Source organism: Mustela nivalis (assembly GCF_964662115.1).
Source record: "Mustela nivalis genome assembly, chromosome: 15".
In the NCBI taxonomy this organism is placed as follows: Eukaryota; Metazoa; Chordata; class Mammalia; order Carnivora; family Mustelidae; genus Mustela; species Mustela nivalis.
Genome location: NC_139034.1, coordinates 26513474 through 26534261, shown reverse-complemented (window position 1 = coordinate 26534261; position 20788 = coordinate 26513474). Strand labels below are relative to the sequence as shown.

The window sequence follows — 20788 nt, the reverse complement described above, 5'->3', positions numbered from 1 at the left end:
CTAAAAAGAAAAGACAGGCCCTAGGATTTGCCAGGGAAGTGTGGGCTGGGCAGGGGCTGAGCCCCAGGGCTGACTGTGGTCTCAAAAGGCACAGATAAATACTCCTGGGCAGCGTTTGCAACCCACAGGCCAGTCTTTAGATATATTACCTTTACTCAGCCTGAGAGCAGTAATTAGAAGTCTGTGCGCGGTGACTTGGTTCTCTAGGTTCCTGTGTTATTTTAGCGCCAGAGGAGTAGCGCTGGGATGCTCCTATTTCCCAGAAGAAAACCCTGGTTTACCCTTGCCACTTACACTGATTCGCTTTTTTAAGAAGAAAATTTTTTTTTAATTAACATATAATGCATTATCAGCCCCAGGGGTACAGGTCTGTGAATCGCCAGGTTCTTACACTGACTTTTTTTTTTTTTTTAAAGATGTTATTTATTTATTTATTTATTTGACAGAGATCACAAGTAGGGAGAGAGGCAGGCAGAGACAGAGGAAGGGAAGCAGGCTCCCCGCTGAGCTCAGAGCCTGATGCGGGGCTCGATCCCAGGACCCTCGGATCATGACCCGAGCAGAAGGCAGAGGCTTTAACCTACTGAGCCACCCAGGTGCCCCTTACACTGACTCTTATAAGGGCCTCAGTTCCTGGGAGTGGAGAGGCCAGAGGGGTGAGTTGCCTGTTTTCCTCCTATCCAGTGGGACCTCCCGGGTCACCAGATTAGGTGCAGCCAAGGGCCACCCTCGTCATCCCATCATTCCCTTAACTTTGAAAAAGAAGTTACAGATTAGAGAACAAAGTATTTTCTCCTGAACCAAAGGTCAATGGAGGTAGGCTAATTGAGAAAGGCTATAGACAGTGCATTACAGACTGATAAGAAGTACAGGAACCAGCTTCCAGTTTAGAGACCACAGGAGTGTCCTGGCCCAGGAGGAGGGGAAACTAAGGGTGGCCTAGGTGTCCATTGGCTTCTTGCCTGCTGAAGGCCTTGGTTCAGTTCCATACAAGCTGCAGCTGGTAACCCATGGCCCAACCAATGGCCCCATGCACCACTCCCACCCCCATGCCAACCCCCAGGCCATATTGGGATGACCCTGACCATGGCAACAGTGGCCCCATTTGCCTGCCTCTGGCACCCTCTTAACGATCCTGCAAATGCTCTGAGTTCAGTTTTTGTCTTTACCATAGGGTGGTATTTAACTACAGGAGAGATTCTCAGCTTTTGGAATTAAGTGTCTGTCAGTCAGTCTGCCAAAGACGTAGAATCTGTTGTGATCAAATTTTCTTTCTCCTGGAAAGGCATTTCTGTGTGGACAGGTATTTGGGTGCGACTTATGTGCTTTACAGTAAATTTTACAGATATAGATAGCAATTGTATTGTTGGGAGTCTGGTGTGTAAGGCATTGCGGGCATGTTTTTTTTAAATATTACCATGTTTTGGGCCTGTCTACATATGGCCTGATAAGTAGTTGGGATTTTTTCCTGCCCTGGTCTCAGGGGATCACCCATCACTGCTGTAGCATGGCCCTGCAGCATCTGACTTTGGGGGACAACAGGCTCCTTGGCAGGGGTCCGTGCCAGGTGGACCTGGCCGGTGAGGGGTGAGAGGTGAGGGACTCTGGCTGGCAGGGGAGGCTTGTGTTAGTGACCTGAGAACTTCTACTTGGACGCGCTTGGCATGCAAACGGGAAGCCATAGCCCCACTTTGGATGGGTGGCAGTCCCCCAGTGTGGAGCTAGGAGGGCCTGCAGAGACCTTTGGATCTGATGCTCACTGTATAGTGTAAAGGACACCCTGAGAGGCCGAGTGCATTTGCCCATGATTGTGCAGCTAGATGGTGTCCAGACAGGGCTAGGACGTTGGTTCCTTGGTTCCCTGACTGGTGCTGTTGTTGTCTTTGTTTTAAAACTCCATAATGGTGGCTCCGTAGCTCAGGGGTTAGAGCACTGGTCTCGTAAAACTCCATAATGGGCAGCAGCCCTCCTGGGGGTGGAGGTTAATCTCAAGCCTCTGCTGCCAGCTGTCTGGATTGGGACATTGGGCCTCGTGGACTGAGGTGATCTCGGTGTAGTATACACATGTTCTTTTCCGTGTCCCTCCTTTTCTTTGAAATAGACCTCCCCCATCCAGCAGGTTTTTGGTCTAGTTCATCTGCTATAAAATGCTGGGAAGCTGGCACTACCTGTCTGCTAGTGTAGGAGAAATTCCAGAAATTCCAAGCAGCTAGGATGGGGGAGGATTTGAAGAAGATAGGTCACTGTATAATGTTGAAATGAGACAGCGTGGAGCTCAAAAGTTAAATTCCTTCATAGGAACCTTGGTATCCCTTTAAAATATGGTAGGTTTTTTTTCTTCTTTCTTTTTTTAAAAATTTTTTAAATACAGTAGTGTTTTGACAACTATGACCCGCCCCTTGCTTTGACATTGTTGCTGTATGCCTTAAGTAGCCTAGCTTCTCACTGTGACCCAGATCATTGATGTTTGTCCTCTCGTGCCAAAATTCATGATTCTCCTGGCCCTTTGGATGTCTTCTTTGGAATAATGTCTATTCAGGTCATCTGCCCATTTTTAAATCAGAATGTTTAGATATGTTTTGTTATTGTTGGTGTTTTTTTGATGTTGACTTACAGAAGTTCCTTATATATTTTTAATATTAACCCCTGGTCAGATGCATCATCTGCAAATATCGTCTCCTGATGCATCATTTGGAAATATCCCCTCCCATTCAGTAGGTTGTCTTTTTGTTTTGTTGATGGTTTCATTCACTCTGCAGAAGAGTTTTATTTTAGTGTAGTCCCAATAGTTTGCTTTTTTTTTTCCCTCACTTCAGGAAACCTATCTAGAAAAACGTTGCTAGGCCCGTGTCAGAAGTCTTACTGCCTATGTTTTCTTTAGTTTTTTGTTTGCTTTATGTTCAGTTTTATGCAATTTTATTGTTTCAGATCTCACATTAGGACTTTAATCCATTTTGAGTTTATTATTGTGGATGGTGAGAAAAAGTTTCATTCTTTTGGATGTAGCTGTTCAGTTTTCCCAATACCATTGAGAGAGGAGACTGTCTTTTTCACCATTGCATATGGCTTCTTCTTCTTTGTGGAGTAATTGACCCTGTAAGTGTGGGTTTTTTCCTGAAACTTTTTATTTATTTATTTTTAAAGCTTTTATTTATTTATTTGACAGAGATGACAAGTAGGCAGAGAGGCAGGTAGAGAAAGAGGGAGGCAGGCTCCCCACTGAGCAGAGAGCCTGATGTGGGGCTTGATCCCAGGCCCCTGGTTTCATGACCTGAGCCAAAGGCAGAGGATTAACCTACTGAGCCTGCCAGGCACCCCTGAAACTTTTTTTTTTTAAAGATTTTATTTATTTGGGGCGCATGCGTGGCTCAGTGGGTTAAAGCCTCTGCTTTCCGCTTGGGTCATGGATCCGGGGTCCTGGGATCGAGCGCAGCATCCGGCTCTCTGCTCAGTGGCGAGCCTGTTTCCTCCTCTCTCTCTCTGCCTGCTTCTCTGCCTACTTGTGATCTCTGTCTGTGAAATGAATGGATAAAATCTTAAAAGAAAAAACAAAAATCTTATTTATTTGACAGAGACGACAAGCAGGGGGCAGTGGCAAGGAGAGGGCAAAGGAGCTTCCCCACAGAACAGAGGAAGCCTGATATGAGACTCAATCCCAGGACCCCGGAACCATAACCTGAGCTGAAGGCAATCACCCCACAAACTGAGACACCCAGGTGCTCAGTGTGAGTTTATTTCTGGGCCTCTGTTCTGTGCTTTTCATGTATGTGTCTCTTTCTGTGGCACTACTGTACTGTTTTGATTACTACTGCTTTGTAGTGTTTATTTTTTTTTGGAAGGAAAAGGTTTAATTTAAAGATTCAAGATTCACATCAATATTAATGATAAAGTTACCTTTCTCTTGATAAGAGCTCAACTTTTGCCTTTCTCATTTTAACATTTCTTGCCATATTTTTTCCTGTGTTTTTCTGTTACTTTCACCCCATCTCTTCCTGTCTATTGTCCTATTGATGCATTCCCTCCCTCTCCCCAGTAGTTTACACTCGATCTTTAGCAAAAGGCCAAGAAGTGATCCCCAGTAGTTTAGAATCTATACTTATACATAAGCTACAACGATTAAATTCATTTTAACACACTCTTTAACTTTACCAACATTTAGGTAGTATCCGTAACCCTTCTTTTCCTATATGCCCCAAGAGCACTGTTAGCTGTTCATCTTCCTGAGTAGAAATGTGGCATTTTATTTTCCTGTTTTCCTTTTTTGATGTGGGAGAAAGATAATCTACATTGTGTGTATGTGTTTATAGTCACCCTAGATTGCTAAAGTATATCCTCCAGTGATTCTTTCAAAGAGGGTATGCAAGAAACAAACTGTGAATTCTTTCATATCAAAAAATGTCTTTGTTTTACCTTCAAAATAAAATGCCACTTTGGCTGGATGTAGGATTCGAGGTTTAAATGTTTTCCCCTGCAGAAATTTTGTGTTACTGCCCCATTTCCTTCTAGCATCTATAGTGTCCAGTAAGTCTGCTGTCAGTCTGATTCTTGTTCCTTTGTAGGTTCACGCTCCTCTTTGTGGAAGATTTTATGATTTTTTTTATCCTTGGAATTCGCAGATTCCTAGGAGTCTCTATTCATCAATCTTACTGAGTACTTGGTAAGCACTGACAGTCTCAAGACTTGAATTTTTCTGGGCACCTGGGTGGCTCAGTTGGTTAAGCAACTGCCTTTGGCTCAAGTCATGATCCTGGAGTCCTGGGATCCAGCCCCACGTCCCGCTCCCTTCTCAGAGCGTGGTCTGCTTCTCTCTCTGACCCTCCCCCCTCTCATGCATTCTCTCTCTCTCTCTCTCTCTCTCTCTCATAAATAAATAAAATCTTAGAAAAAAAGACTTGAATCTTTCTTTAGCTCTGGGAAGTTTTCTTCAATTATTAATTATTTCCTCTGCTTCATTCCCTTTATTATCTTTTTCTGGAATTCCTGTCAAATGGATGTTGGAGCTTCTGGATCTCTCCTCTATATCTGGATCTTTCTTTATTATCTCTTTGGCCCTTTGCATTGTAACCTTAGAACATTCTTCAAGTTGATCTTCTAGATCATTCCTTGTCTCTTCAAGTATGTCTCTTCTGCTATTCAGAGCATCTATGGAGTTCTTTATTTCCAAGACAGCTGGATGATAATCTTTAATATTTCTAATCCCCTCTTTTATCTCTTTGAAGTTATTAATTCACTTCTTCTAAAATTTTTTTCTCTTATATTACCTGTTTCTTTAGTTGTTGGCACCTTTGTTTGCAGAATTTTGTGTCTGTTTTCCTTCAAACTATAGTGATTCCTGATGGGCGTCAGGTGATTCCTCATGGGAGTACTCAAATTTGTACATAAATGCCTATTCTGCTTACCAGAACTTATCTCTAGTGACTTTGAGGGAGAGGCCAAACACAAGGTTAGACAGACTGTCCCAATTCCTTGATATGTCAGCATATCTGTTTCCTCTTTATTCTGGAGTTTTTGTTCCATCCAACGTTTCACCAATTTTCATCTAAGTCCCAAGCCACATAAATTTAGGCAATTTCTTTAAGTCCATTGGAGGCGTCTCTTTTCTCAGTCAGGAAGGCAAGTCTTTACATGTTCTACTTCAGAGTCCTCTCCTTTGTCCCCCTATAAACCTACTTCCGTTTCCGACCCTGAACTTTCTTCCTCCTCTGGCTCAGAATCTTCTACTTCTTTAGTTACAATAATCTCCAAGGCATCTTTGGTCATTTCCTCAACTCCATGCTTCATATTTACCACAGTATGGCATTGGAAGATGGAATCCTTTTCTCACATTATTCCAAAGCCACCTCTTTTCCCTTCTTCCGCGCCTTCAAGCCTCCTTCCTCCCTCCTCTTCTAACTCTGAGCCGTCTTCCTGTCGAGGGTTTCTTTTTCCTTCCAACTGAAGATCCTTCCTCCTGAGTCTCTGAGTTCTTCAGCTCCTCTGCCCAGCAACCTTTAACTCTTTAACAAATAGCTCAAGCCATCACCAGTTTCCTCCCCAGTTCCATGCTTTGAGTTTACTAGTTTTATCTACTTTTTCTTGAATTTGTATCTTCCTCCTTCCTTTTTTCATTTTGTGGGAGTGTATCTTTCAGTAATTCTTTCATAAATGATCTCTGGCTGGTAAATTTGATGAGTCTTTACATATCAGAAAAGGCCCTTCACCACCCTTAAGGCCTAAATGCTCATTTAACTGGATATAGAATTTAAATTCAAAATCACTTTCCCTTAGAATGTTGAAGACATTAACTCCATTGCTTACTAATATTCAGTGTTGCTGATGAAAAGTCTGCTGCCAATGCAAGTCTTGCTCCTTCATCTTCTCTGGAGGTTTGTAGAATATTTGCTTTATTCTTTAAACTGAGAGGGATTTTTTCCCCCATCTTTGCTTTGACCAGTTCGTCCTCTTCAATGTCTCTCTTCTCTCCTGTTTCTTCTGTTGGATGCTCTGTCTCTGCGTCCCTCAACTGTATTGCTTATGGCTTCTTCCCCACTTCCCATGACTTTGTGTTTTTGTGATTCATCATGGGGCAATTCCTTGCCTTGGTTTGTCTTGTATGCTTTAGCTTCATCTAATTTGCTAGTTACTTCTTTTCTTCTAAAAATCAAATTTTCAATATCCTCAACTATTTTAGAGTGTGCTGCTTCTGTTTTCTTAATCCTGTTTTTTATGTGACTATATCTTTTATTTGTTACTACTTCTTTTTGGTATGAGAATTCTTTGGATTTTTCATTCTAAAGTTTCCTTCAGGTCCTATTTTAAAAAGGATTTTAAGTAATTTACTTGAAAAAGAGAATGAGTGCAAGTGTGAGCGCAAACAGTGGGGGGAGAGGCAAGAGGGGCGGAGAGAGAGAGGGAGAAGCAGGCTCTCTGCTGAGCAGGGAGTCGGATGTGGGCTTGGATCCCAGGACCCTGAGGTCATGACCTGAGCTGAAGGCAGATGCTTAACTGAGTCACCCAGGCACCCCTCCTTCAGGTCATTTTTAAGAAATTGTCTTATCTTTTCTACCACCAAGTCCAGGTTTTCCATCAAGCCTTTAAACTTCCTCATGATAACTATTGACATGTCTCTGCATTTTCAGTCTAATACCTGAGCCATCTTCTGGTCAGTTTCTGTCAACCGAATTCTTTCCCTATGGTGATATTTTCCTATTTCTTTGTGAAAGTCTAGTAATTCCTTCCTTCCTTTCTTTCTCTCAAGATTTTACTTTTAAGCAATCTTTTTTCCCAATGTAGGGCTCGAACTTCCAACCCTGGGATCCAGAGTTGCATGCTCTTCTGACAGCCAACCGGGCATGCCATGTCTAGCGATTTCTGACTGTACATGAGACACTGTTGATAAGTATTCACAACAGAAGTATTTTATTTTTCTAAAGAGTAATTTTTGTTTTTTCCGGCCTGCTAAACTCTCCCAAACTAAAAAATATTATATACATCTATATATACATATCATCCAGTGAGAGTCTTCATCTTCAAGGAAGTTATTTGCAGAGCAGTATTTGTCTTCAGCACAACTGTGTCTCAGTGCCTCAAAAAGGGATCCAGCCTGAGGACACATACACACGCTCGCCTGCACGCGCGCCAAAGGCTTTGTAGTATATCTAGAAATCTGGGATTGCAATACCTCTATCTTTGTTGTTCTCAAGATTGCTTTGGCTACTCAAGAACATTTGTACTTCCATACAAATTTTAGGATTATTTGTCTATTCTTTGAAAAATGCTGGTGGTATTTTGGTAGGGATTGCTTTGAATCCATTGATTTGCTTTGGGTAACATGGACATTTTAACAATGTTTGTTCTTCCAATTCATAATCATGGTAAAATGTTCCATTTGTGCTGTCTTCAATCTCTTTATCATTGCTGTATAAGTTGTAGAAAACAGGTTTTTTACCTCCTTGGTTAAGTTTATTCCCAAGTCTTTTATTCTTTTTGTTGCAATTATAAGTGGGATTGTCTTCTTAATTTCTTTTTCTGCTACTTTGTTATTAGTGTAACAGAAATGCAGTAGATTTCTGTATATTTTATATCCTCCAAATTACTTCATTTATCAGTATTTATTTATTTGACAGAGAGAGACATGTGGCAAGAGACAGAACACAGCAGGGGAATGGGAGGGGAAGAAGCAGGCTTCCCTGCCAAGCAAAGAGCCTGATATGGGTCTGGATCCCGGGACCCTGGGGTCATGACCTGAGCCAAAGGCAGATGCTTAATGACTGAGGCACCCAGGCATCCTCTTCATTTATCAGTTCTGATACTTTTTGTTTTTGTTGTTGTTGTTGTTTGTGAAGTCTTCTTTTTGTGAAGTTCTTTTTTGTAAAGTTTTCTTTATTTAAAGTAGACTTCATGTCCACTGTGGTAAACAATGAGGTGCTTGAATTCATGACCATGAGCTTAAGACCTGAGCTGATAGCAAGAGTTGGATGCTTAATCAGCTGAGCCACCCAGGTGCCCCTAAGGTTTTCTGTATGTATTATCATGTCCTGTGAAGATAGTGACAGCATAACTTCTTCCTCACCAATTTGAATGTGCTGCTTCCAGTTGGTGACCAGAGAAGAATTAGGCACAAACTAGTCAGCTGCAAAAGACTGGGAGCAGGGGACAACGGTCGAAAAGGACTGCTGCCCCGAGCAACTCCACAGTCTCACTTTTATTGGATAGAAAATAATAGCCAACAGGATTGATGAAGGTCAAAGGTTAATCTTGTCTTGCAGACTAGCAAGAAGGAGGATAAAGTTTATAGTTAACCAAACACATTCATAGGACTCCTCTAACTAACAAGGGCGCTTCTGGGAAGAGAAAGGAGTGACAATGGATAAGGGAAGCAGGCGTTTTCATTCCCCCCTGAGCTGACTGGGCTTTCCTGGGTGCTCCGCTTACCTGACGCAGGCGGCATTCAGCCCTGGGCGGGCCTGGTGTTCCCTACTGCCTGGCTTCCGTGAAGGGGCGGCCTTCCACCCTGAGCGAGCCCGGCATCCCCAGCTGCCCAGCTTCGTGGTCTTATATCATCCTTCTCCCCAAAGACCTGTTGTCAGTATATGTATTTCTTAAGGCCATATCTAAATGTGCTTGGTAACTAGTAAAATCCTCCAGGGGTTACAGTTTAAGTAACAAATTGTTCTGAGGGGCAGCAGCATGAATGCCTTGTATTTCTCGTGTGATTGCTGTGGCTAGGACTTCTAGTACCATGTTAAATAAGTGGTGAATATGGACATCTCTGTCTTGTCTCTAATCATAGAGGGAGAACTGTCAGCTTTTCCCCATTGAGTGTGATGTTAGCTGTGGGTTTATTATGCTGAGGTGTGTTCCCTCTAAACCTGCTCTGCTGAAATCCATCCATTTCATGGTGTACTTTGTCAAATGCTTCTCTGTATTTGAGATGTTTATGGCTTTTGTCCTCTTGCTAATTGGTGCATTCCACTGATCAATTTCAGAAAATTGAAACCACCGTTGCATCCCTGGAATAAAGACTGCTTGATCTTGCTGAAGGATTTTCTTTCCTGTATTGTTGAATGCCATTTGCTGTTATTTTATTGAGGGGGATTTTTGCAACTGTGTTCATCAGACAAGTTAGCTTGTAATTTTTTTTTGTACTGTCTTCACTTTTGAGGTCAAAATAGTGCTGGCCTCCTAGAATGAATTTGGAAGTTTTCTACTTTTTTTGGAATGCTGTTTGAAGGATAGGGATTAACTCTCCTTTATGTTTCATAGAATTCACCTGTGAATCCATCTAGTCCAATTTCGTTTGTTGGGAGGTTTTTTTTTTTTTTTTGATTACTGATTCAATGTCATTATTAGTAATTGGTTCAAATTTTTTTTCTTTTACTTTATTTTTCCTTTAGATTTTATCTATTTACTGAGCATAAGCAGGGGGATCAGCAGACAGAGGGAGAGGGAGAAGCAGTCTCCCCACTGAGCAGGAGCCCAATGAGGGGCTCGACCCAAGACTCTGGGATCATGACCTGAGCTATCCAGGTGCCTGACGGGGCAGCTCTTTGACACCTTGAAAGTGAAGATGCAGACATTCCCTGACCTGTACCGGGGCCTCACCGATTGCTGCCTCAAGACCTACTCCCAGGTGGGCTTCCGCGGCTTCTACAAGGGGACCAGCCCAGCGCTGATCGCCAACATCGCCGAGAACTCGGTCCTCTTCATGTGCTACAGCTTCTGCCAACAGGTGGTGCGGGAGGTGGTTGGATTGGAGAAGCAGGCCAGGCTGAGGTGAGTTGTGGGCACTAACACTTTCTTCCTTTGTTTAGAAAGAAAATGTTGCCCAGTCAAAATTTTTATGATACCTTATGGGAAGAGTGTTTCCTTTTTTAAAATAACCACATTGTTTCTGATTGTGAAGTTGTCATGTAAAACTTGCAGAAGACTGGTCAGTAATGCACCGTGAATAAGGAGGTGCCCTTACGTGCTGGTGTTCTTCAGGAAGATGCTTTTCAGATGCCCTGGTGGTACTGCTTCTCTTGTGGGCACCAGGGCTAGACGGGAGCCACAGGTGCAACTTGTGAGCCGAGCTTTGGGTTCCCCTTCATCAGAGTGCAGAGGACTGGAAGAAGCTGCCTGAGCCAGAAAGGCTGGAGAGCAACTTGGAATTTTAGGAGGAGCTGGAAGCGTCTGTGAAGATGCGGATGGACTGACTGTTTGGCCAAGTCGGCCCAAACATCAGACTTCAGCTTGTGCCGCGTCCTCCCTTGCATATTTATTTACACAGAGACCATAGAGGATTCAGGAACCACTGGCCATGTGTAGCACTCCCTTTTTTGAACGTTGATTTATTTTAAATCATTGAAAATTGTATCAGGATAATGGTTGGGCAGATAGCTGTATGGGTTGTTTCGGTAGGAACTGGAAACGCATTTGCAACTCCGGTCCCACCCGACTGTAGGCCCCTTCTGTACAGAAGTGTTCTCTGGAGACGCCTAGTGATCTCAAAGACGTGCCCTTTTGTAAGCAGGGTTTTTTCTTCACGGATGGAACGTGTTTTTTAAAGGCATGGGACTGGATGGAATCACCCAGGGAGATAGCATTATGGTTTCCAGAACCTTCTGGCACAGAAGTGTCATGAAGAGGAAAAGGAAGTAAAGCAATAAGCAGGAGAGAAACCAGGAGAGTGTGGGATCTCATGCTAGAGACTGACATAACACTGTAGCGACTGTCACTCTTCCTGCTAGAGGGGGACACTTTCTCTGGGACAAGATGGGACGTTTAGGTCCCCTGCAACATTCCCAGAGAAGGATGCCTTATGGAGAAGATGGAGGTAGGAAGTAGCCACATGAGGTCCTGGAGGAAGTCCTACAGCCAAGAAGCCATTCTGTTTCATGTGTTCTCACCCCGTACCCTCCTCTCCCGTCCTGGTGAGGCAAGAGGGAGCTGCGTCTTCATCCCACAGAATGGCGTTTGCTTATTACCTGGCAGGGAAACACTACCTTAGAGTTGATGGAGCTGGGGCACCCACACCTGTCCTGTTTTATTTATCCCTCCTCATGATCCTATGAGAGCAGCAGAGCTCTCCCTGCTGTTTTTTTTAAAGATGGGGACTCCAACTTGCAGATACTGGCTTAGGATCCTATTACTTGAGCTCATAACTGAGCACAGGACCCAGAGCTGTGTCTTACGAGTCCCCATCCAGAACTCTTGCCCTAAGACCAGAGTCGGGACTCTAGACTGTGGTAGGGGTCAGGTCTAAAAGAAGACCTGGTCAGTAGAGGCAATGAAAGGAAAGCACTGCTTGGAAGAGCCTGCCGTGAATTTCAGCAATGATACCGTAAATATTTGCATGTCCTTGGCTTGAATGCCACCCCGAGTAGAGTTCTCCTTTGACCTTTGTCCACATGGGGTCCTAACACAGCAGGAGGGTTCAGGTACAGGTTTGTTGAATGGGAGATAACCAGCTGATTCTTACCAAATCCCATCCTGTGCCTGCTGCGGTTTCAGTTCTGGGTCTAACGCCTCTCCTGCAGGTGCAGCCTGGGGCCTCGTGTGCCTCACTGGGCGCCCAGGTAGCGGAGAGGACTCAAAGTCCACTGCAGGTGTGCTTTGACCTTGCTGTTGCACTAGAACAGCCTGCTCATACTCAGGCCCCCGACTCTTAGGCTGAAGGGCTTCCACACCGATCGATGCCATCTTTGTTCCCGCAAACCTGGCCGTTCTGGCTGCTGGTCAGCAAATTGACAAAGGGTGCCCGAGGGAAATGAAGTGCATGTGCTCGGTCTGTTAGGCTTTTGCTCACAGTTTGGGGAAAGCTTGGGAGAGGATCTCCGTAGTCGGGGAGGTGGTCGCTTCACGGGGGTGTGGCGTCCTGGTGGTTAGGTGACTCAGGCTGCTGGCTTGACAGGTGAGAGTCAGGGAGCCAGTCGTTCTGTGAGCAGCTCACTCTTCCTGCCCAGTCCCAGGTGCCAGCAGAGCTCTTGTGACCAAACACTCCGGGGCTGGAAGGGATCTTATTTTCTGACCCTTGTGAACGCTCAAGAGAATTCCTGACAGTTGATCTCTCAGACTTTTCCCCGTATTTTTGAACTCTGATGGGACCTCGCTTTCACAGCCCTGCTGGTGACTGTGGCTGGTGGTACCAGACCCTCCTGTGGTGAAATGAATGCTTGTGTTCCCTGCATTTGCTTCTCCGTTTAGATTCCCGGTGTAGCCATTTTACCTCCAGCCCTGGAGCTTGCTGACCCCTCCTTTACCCCCTCCTCCCCCGTCCTCGCTCCTGCTGCCCTCTGTGGCTGAGGTCAGGAGTTCGTTGCAATGAGCAGCTTTTGGTTAAAGATTTATTCTGAGCTTTCATCTGCAACAGTTACTTTGTACATGTGGTTGTTCCAGGTTGGATTTGGGGCATGCAGGGATGGCCCCAGAACCTCGCTTTATGAAGCTTAGTGGCAGATACGCCGAAGTATCGTGATGGTGTGTCTTTGGGGTGGTGGCTTCTGCATAGAGGCTTAGGTGTGGGGGATACATTCCGTGTGTGTCGCCATGACTATGACTAATAAAAGGAGCTAGATCTTGCAGTCAGGCAGATCCAGGTCTGAATCCTAGCATTGCCACATGGTAGTGGTGTGACTTCAGGTACATTAGGTATTCTTTTTTTTTTTTTTTTTAAAGATTTTATTTATTTATTTGACAGAGAGAGATCACAAGCAGGTAGAGAGGCAGGCAGAGAGAGAGGAAGGGAGGCAGGCTCCCCGCCGAGCAGAGAGCCTGAAGCGGGACTCGATCTCAGGACCCTGAGATCATGACCTGAGCCGAAGGCAGAGGCTTTAACCCACTGAGCCACCCAGGCACCCCTTCCTAAGGTAGTTTTAAGGAAAGTTAATTGTTGGTTCCAAAAACTTAAGCGAATGGACACCTTGCACAAAGGTAAGTATCGGTTGACAATATTTTAGGTGTGGCTATATACTCCTGGCCTACACAGGGGTATATGGTACCTTGGGGTTAAGACTTGGTTCAGAAGGCAGGCCAGTCCCGTTGAGTTGGATCACTGTGTTACATTCCCATTATAGAATGGGAGCTGAGTTGTACGAAGGACCTAGATAATGACTGATGCCTGCTAAAACCTTCTGAAATGCTTTTGATCACCGGGGGGTTTGATTCTTCACTGGTCCAAGGGAAATCACCTGCTGAGAGCACTGTGAAGATAAAACACACCAAAGATGTGGTTTCTGCTGCTGTTTTCCTGACAGAGAAGGCCTGCCATGGCGCATACCGTCAGGAAGAAGGATCTAGACAGAAAGGATCCTGCATTACTACTGCTCCAGGGCTCTGATCAGCCTGAAATATAAGTTCTTGCCTACTTACTTTCTAAGAACTAAATCCTCGGTGCTTCTTGCCCTGTAGAGTTTCTACGAATTTCCTTTGTCTTGCCTTCAAGTAACATCTAGTCCCTTACTACTTCACTGCACTAACACAAAGCGAAAAGACCGTAAGCATTGAACAGATTCCTTCTATACCCACCCGTTTGAAAGAAAGGTAGAGGAGGGTAGGCACAGAAGGAGGTAGAGGAGTGGGCGAATACGAGGGCATTTGATTCTTGCTGAGCTGTACAGCTCCTTATTGTAATTTCTCTTACTCACTGTTGAACAAAAGTGGGTATTGGCTCTTTTACATCTTGGATAATATCCAAAATGTATGAATGCAGGTTTTTTTTTTTTTCAATGAACCAAAAAGTGAATTTGTTTATTGAGGGCAAGAGGATGCAAGCAATATAAAAATCAGAGCTTGTCTGGCTTTCCCTGACTTTTCTTTCTCCACCTGTCAAATGTGCGTTGGATTTTATTTGTACATGTTCTGAGGGTCCCGGTCTGCTCCTGGAATCCTTTATACAGGGGTAAGCTGTGGGCAGATTCCTGAAGACCACCTCCACCGACCACCCTTGGGGAGAAACGGTTATCAGGCAGGAGTGTTGGCTCACAAGCACCTACTTTTCCCTTGTTTCTTGTGTACCATGAAATAGACCTTGCCTGCGATGGTGAACCTTGCAACTAGGAAAAAGCAGCTCTAGGAACCCGCCCTGCCATGGTTGCCCTGGTCCAGGTCCATCATTGTTTTGTCCACACTCAGAGGAGGTCTTTCTGATTTTTCCAGAAGTCCAGTGTACTCCTTCTCCAGGAGTGTTCTCAGGGCTTCCTTTGCTGAGTGGCACACTTGGAAAATGTGAACATGGCTCCATTTGAGACGGGTTTCTGGCATGGTCTGCTGAAGTCTTGGCCAGAGGCACGGTGGCCACACACAGCTCTCTATGAATACACACTTTAATGATATTTCCTAGCTGTTGGACAGTTCAAGTGAGAACCGCTGTCCTAAAATAAAAGGATCTGTGCTTCTCTGAGATTTCCTCCCTGCAGAAGCCTCATTTTCAGAATTTGGGTCCATGGGTTTCTAGAATCAGCCATTCCCTGCCTGCTCAGGGTTGAGCCAGGCCTGCCACTGGATAGAAGTGCCAGCCTCCTCCCCAGCCCCCCATTTCCCCGGCTCTAGGCACAGCTCTCTCTCCCTGCAGCACAGTCTGGTCCGTGGTGAAGAGCGTCCTCAGGAAGGACGGCCGCTTGGGCTTCTACCACGGCCTCTCCAGCACCTTACCCGAGAGGTGCCTGGCTATTTCCTCTTCTTTGGCAGCTACGAGCTGAGCAGGTCGTTTTTTGCATCAGGAAGATCGAAGGATGAGCTAGGTAAGCATTTGGCTGGGCTGGGCCAGGCCGCGCCCCACAGTGGCCTGCTTGTTGCAGAGGCTGTGGGGGTCTGCTAGGCACGGAGGTTTCTGGAGGCTTGGAAAGGACCTTGGCACCTTCCTCTGGGTGCACTCATGTCCTTGCCACGGGGGTGAAGCTGTGCATCCCAGACTTCTTTACTGGAGTAACATTTTAGGGGAGAATATAGAAATTACTTTCCTGTGGGAAATCACCTGTAAAGCATTTTGCAATAAGCATAAAACTTGGTAACAAATCTTGAGTGTGTTTCCAGAGGACTGAAAAGTGTCATTCTTTCTAGCTTGTCCTGTGTACCTGCTTGACGCAATCACGTCAATGTTTGGCTTGCAGGAATGATTACTTGTTAATTCTCAAATACATCACTTCAGTGTTTTGGGCTTATTTTAGGGTTAGGCATGTCCCAGGCTTAACTGTCGTGTTTAATAAGACAACTTTGTCTTTCATGGTAAAGGAAGAATCAGGGCTGTGGGGCATTAACATAATGAAATACTGCAGACTGAGAGGGTTAGAAAAAACATGACCTGTGTTTCAGTGGCCACTGTTCTCATTCCCATGGGGTGGGGGGCGGGTTGCCCTGTTGCTGGGGGCCTGTTGGTTCTGTGTGGACCAGTCCTTCGGAGGGCAGGCCAGGAGGGCCACAGCGCCACAGTGACCAGCACTGATAAGGTCCTGTGATGAGGGGCAGACCCAGAGTGCCACATGGGACCTTGTGTCCTCTGAGCAGAGAGCCCAAAGGGGGCTCGATCCCTGAGATCAGGACCTGAGCTGAAGGCAGATGCCTTACTGACTGAGCCACAGGTGCCCGAAGTATCAGCATTTTTATTTGCATCTACCTGCACCCACTACCACCTTGACCTCTGGAAATGCTGTCCTTGAGACAAATATGCTGTTGGCTGCTTTCCTCCTCCAGGTCCTGTCCCTTTGATGTTAAGCAGTCGAGTTGGTGGGATCTGCCTCTGGCTTGCCGTATACCCAATGGATTGCGTCAAATCCACAATTCAAGTTCTTTCCATGTCTGGAAAACAGGCAGGATTTATCGGAACCTTTATAAGCATTGTGAAAAATGAAGGTGAGTCTGCTCATTGCAGAAATGGAGTGGGTATGTCTAGACCGGTCATTTCGCTGTAACCCTCGTGGAGGTCGATCACGTGTGTGTGGTTGCTCTCTTTCCCTGCCCCCTGTCCTTCTTCTAGCGCCCCTGCCTTAGCTTGCTTCCATTCTCAAGAATGTTTGCTGTCCTTGTTCCTCCCTTCTGGGCCAGGATTCTTTGTTCTAAATAGCCCGGAGGGAACTTTAAAACTCCAGATTGTGCCTAAGGGGACAAATGCTTGGAATTCAGCACCCCTTGTTCTATAGAGTATAGACAGTATCAGAAAAGGATCTCTAACAGAACCACTAAAGGATTTAAAAGAACCTGCTGCAAGTCCCTAATGCTCAGACTTCCTGAAGGTGATTGGCTCTGAATTTTGAGAGTTAACGTAGGAGTATCAAGATTTTCTAGGAGATGTTTTTATAACACCCGGATCGTGCCTCTGGTGAGCAGAGACCTGTCCTTTCAACATCCGCTGTACATCTTCCACCTCGGGATGTGTACTTGATTTTCCTAGAGAGCGGTCACAGGGTGTGGAAACGGTTCAGTTAATACTCCAGAGTTGCATAAAACCTCATAGTTGTGCAGAGCCCTTACGCCTCCCTCATCCACTTGGATCTTTATAACAGTCTGGGCAGTGCCAGCTGTGAACACAGGACTGTGCTTTTGGCCCAGTGTCTTGCGGTTCTTGTTTTCCCGAGTGACTCTGTGAGGCTGCTGCCCTCCTGTGTTCTGGGGCTGCTTCTCTCTGCCCAGGTGAGGCCTCGCGCTGCCCGGTCCATGTACCAGGAGCGAGTCCGGGACTCGTGTGTGGTACCTGAGCGTCGCCAATATTTGTTGGAACACTGGATGCCTGGCCTCATTGCCGTGAGTCTCCATCCTTCCTGTTCGTCCAGGGACACCTGGACAGAAGCCCTTCTGTCCCTTGTCGGCATTCAGTGTGTTGTCTGGATCTGTCGGTGTCTGACGCTGCTAACATCTGTCCTGTGTGTGTCTGTCCTTGTTGGCACAGTGTCCCCCTCGAGTGAAACCTCTGGTTACCTGAAGCTTTTTGTTCTCTGCAGAGGCTCTGTGCTAACTCTAGCCACGCGGCAGTAGCCAGAGGGCTGGGGCAGTGAGCAGCTGCTCTTTCTGTATACTGCAGCTGTGCAAGTTGGCCCACCAGCAGCATTCTTCTTCTGCCTGGTTGTGTGGATGGGGTTGATGTAGCAGGAAAGTGTTTTATTTTTTAAAAATAGCTAATTTTCCTATTATGTTTTAGATAATTCTATTCCAGGGTAGTCAGATCTATTTGAAAAAAAAAAAAAAACAAAAAACAGTATCATTCTGATGTACCATGTTGTAAGATTCTCGAGTTGTTCAAGGAAGTATTTATGTCAGGATGTAAGGAGGCAAGCCTGTAAATTGTCCTTATGTGAGCAAAAGCACTAGAGTGTAGCAACTCAGTGGCCAGGAATTTGGATGCATCTTGCAGGGTTAGGGAAGAGGAACCCTAACTGTAATCTTCTTTCAAAAAGCAAGTCTTGAAAATTGGGGTTTTCTCCTTAGTGCCAGCTAAGTATCTACCCCCCACCCCTGCCCCCTGTCCATAAGTCTGCCACCTGGTCTGCCCCTCTGGCTTACGGCTGCGTGCATGTTCAAGGGAACAGTACAAACTGTTTAGCGGCAACATGTGTTTCTGTAACACGAATTACAGCAAGTAATGTAGTCAGAGCTTTTCCTAAAGAGCCTTTAGATGGGCTATTGCACTGGTAGCTGAGACCCTTAGAGGGCTATTTGGAGGGAAAAAGAGCACCTGCATCCAGGCATGTTCATAAATAAGGACATTTTATTTATATAATATATAAATATATAAACATATACATAATGACGTTAAGGTACTTAGAATAAAACAACATCCAGCAACGAAGAGAATAGGATTCCCTGTGGACACTGGACTAACCAGTGTTTATAGTGAAAAGATGATCTTCACAGAGTTCCCTACATTTAAATGAAGTTGGCTGGGAGCAGAATCTGTGTCAGGGGCTGTACTTTAAAATCATCTAGATTTCTCTAGGCAGACATTTCCTTTGACTTCACGGTGATGTTACAAAGAGAAAGAATCTACTGTAACGTCTGCTTATGTTTACCCAGATTCTCTTGTCCTCCAAGGACTGCCTGTGTAATTGAAGCTTGTATCACAAGCTCTGCCGGGACTGTTTATAGGAACGGTCCTATGGGCTCAAGCCTCGTACTGGTGCCAGTTGGAGGTTTTTTAAATAGCTTAGAAATGACCTCTTTAATCTGACATTACACATGTGAAAGCAGGGACTACTTACCCAATAATACATAATAAACCTCACGCAATATTGTGAGGAATCCTTTTAAATGTTATTTTGATATGAAAGTTCTTTTAAACTCTTAACTTTGGCACACAGTCCCCAGGAACAGTAGTTCTCTCAACTCTGGCATACCTCCTTCAGGAAAGAAAAAGGACCACTAACCTTTTATAATGTATATACTTAAGGTGTCAAAAATGTGTATGTAAATGTACTGTAAGTATACATGCATGGAAGGAGGGTTAGGAGACCTAAATGTGTGGCAGGGATTGTGGAGAACAGGATTCTAGTATCTCACTTCATCAAAATACAGCTCGACTGCAAAGTCCTCACGGTAGATGTTCCAGGTTTTTTTTTATGTTGATTATCCAGTTGGTTCCTTGGAAGGTAAAGCCTAGGAAAGAAGAAACATGTTTCAAGCACAGAAGGCCAACCAGGGTTAGTCTTAGTCCCTCTCCTGTGCCTCAGTTGGCACATACAAGTGGAAGGGCTTGGTAACATCTGGGATGGCCAATGTTGGGGCAGTCAGTAAGGCTGTTTGTAATTCCCCAAATGCTCCTTCTGCCTCAACTGTTCACTCTACCATAGTGAGTCCTCCCTTAGCCAGTTCACAGAGAGGTCGCACCATCTCCGCGCACCGCGGTATCCACAGTTTGCAGCAGCCCAGCGTCCCAAGGAACTCCCTCATGGAGACCGAAGCCTAAATAAGTGGTGTGGCTTTGACAGAGCTGTGTTTGTATTGCTGACACCCGATACCCTTTTCCCTGCAGAGTCTGCAAGAGAGCTCTTGTCCCCCACAAGCAAGACCCATAGTCCTTAGCAGCTATTTCTACTATTCCCACTAACTCAGTCCTCCTTCAATTACTAGAGAACTAGAAATCTAGAGAACTTCCAGACTCAGGAACAAATTTTTAGATAGGGAAGAAGTTTCTCTGGAATAATAATCTTCAGTTAATTAAAAAAAAAAAAAAGATTTCCCAGTTTAGTCACTAGAAAGTTATTTTGAAATGGGAGAGTATTGATTTTTTTTAAAAGATTTTATTTATTTATTGGACAGATCACAAGTAGGCAGAGAGGCAGGCAGAGAGAGAGGGAGAAGCTGGCTCCCTGCCGAGCAGAGAGCAGAGAGCCAGATGTGGGGCTGGATCCCCAGACCCTGGGATCGTGCCCTGAGCTGAAGGCAGAGGCTTAACCCACTGAGCCTCCCAGGTACCCCTTAAATAGTATTTTTAATCTAATATTTAGCTTATGAAAAATGAGAATGTTTGCCATTGTCATTGCTCTGAACATGAGTGTGTAACTTCTCCTGAGATGTCACAAAGTGTACAAGTGTTACTCTTTACATGAATTTCTAAGCCTCAGTGGCTTTGTTTTCCTATTGAAATCATCAAGCAGAACTGCCAACAACTAACAGTGTTGATCAAGTTAAAGTTTGTGCCCTCCTCCACCCCCTGCTTGCTCCCCGTTATGGGAAAATCTGTTCAGTAGTGAAATGGTATGTGTGTGGAAGCAAGTGACCTCGGTGGTTCCCATACCAGATGGGCTCCCCTTTGATCCCTGAAGCCGGTCTGAACACTCGCTCAGTCAGTGGTCCAAAGCAGGAGCTCCACTACAAGCAGTACTGGCCTGGGCAGTGTTGCTTAATTTTGTGATTTTCAAGGGCCATGAGATGAAAACTCTCTCATGTGTGGGTATTCTTGTCATTAATACTGACAGTCAACTATCAATGTAACTGCTGCTTGTAGAAATGGATGAGGTCTTTGGACATAAAGTGGCATCGGCCTCTGGTCAGCATGATGTAAACTAGGTTGGAGGACTATTGTCTAATTTATATAGAAAAAAACCACCTTTCCTTAAATTTTGATAGGAATGGCAAGAAAAATCCATTTCTTTTTTTTTTATTTCCCTTTATTTTTTTTAATTATTAATTTTTTATTTTTTATAAACATAGATATAAACATATATTTTTATCCCCAGGGGTACAGGTCTGTGAATCACCAGGTTTACACACTTCACAGCACTCACCCAAGCACATACCCTCCCCGATGTCCATAATCCCACCCCCTTCTCCCAGAGCCCCTCCCCCCAGCAACCCTCAGTTTGTTTTGTGAGATTAAGAGTCACTTATGGTTTGTCTCCCT

General features: G+C 45.0%; 1 protein-coding gene, 1 long non-coding RNA gene and 1 pseudogene across 7 annotated transcripts in view; 2 read left to right on the top strand and 1 right to left on the bottom strand.

The window, feature by feature from the left end:
• The window catches only part of LOC309848613 (mitochondrial ornithine transporter 1), a 309487-nt gene that overhangs the window by 83664 nt on the left and 205035 nt on the right, over positions 1–20788 (bottom strand). The window lies entirely within an intron of this gene.
• LOC309848616 (mitochondrial ornithine transporter 1-like) overlaps positions 1–20788 on the top strand; it is a 209745-nt pseudogene that overhangs the window by 23494 nt on the left and 165463 nt on the right. The gene's annotated exons all lie outside the window — the stretch shown is intronic.
• LOC309848627 lies at positions 12799–17187 on the top strand. 3 transcript variants are annotated; one of them, XR_014303168.1, is made up of 3 exons: positions 12799–13392; positions 15032–15200; positions 16150–17187. It is a non-coding gene; the product is annotated as an uncharacterized lncRNA (long non-coding RNA). The 3 variants fall into 3 exon arrangements; XR_014303169.1 differs by lacking the exon at positions 12799–13392 and adding an exon at positions 13637–13865; XR_014303170.1 differs by lacking the exon at positions 12799–13392 and adding an exon at positions 13891–14359.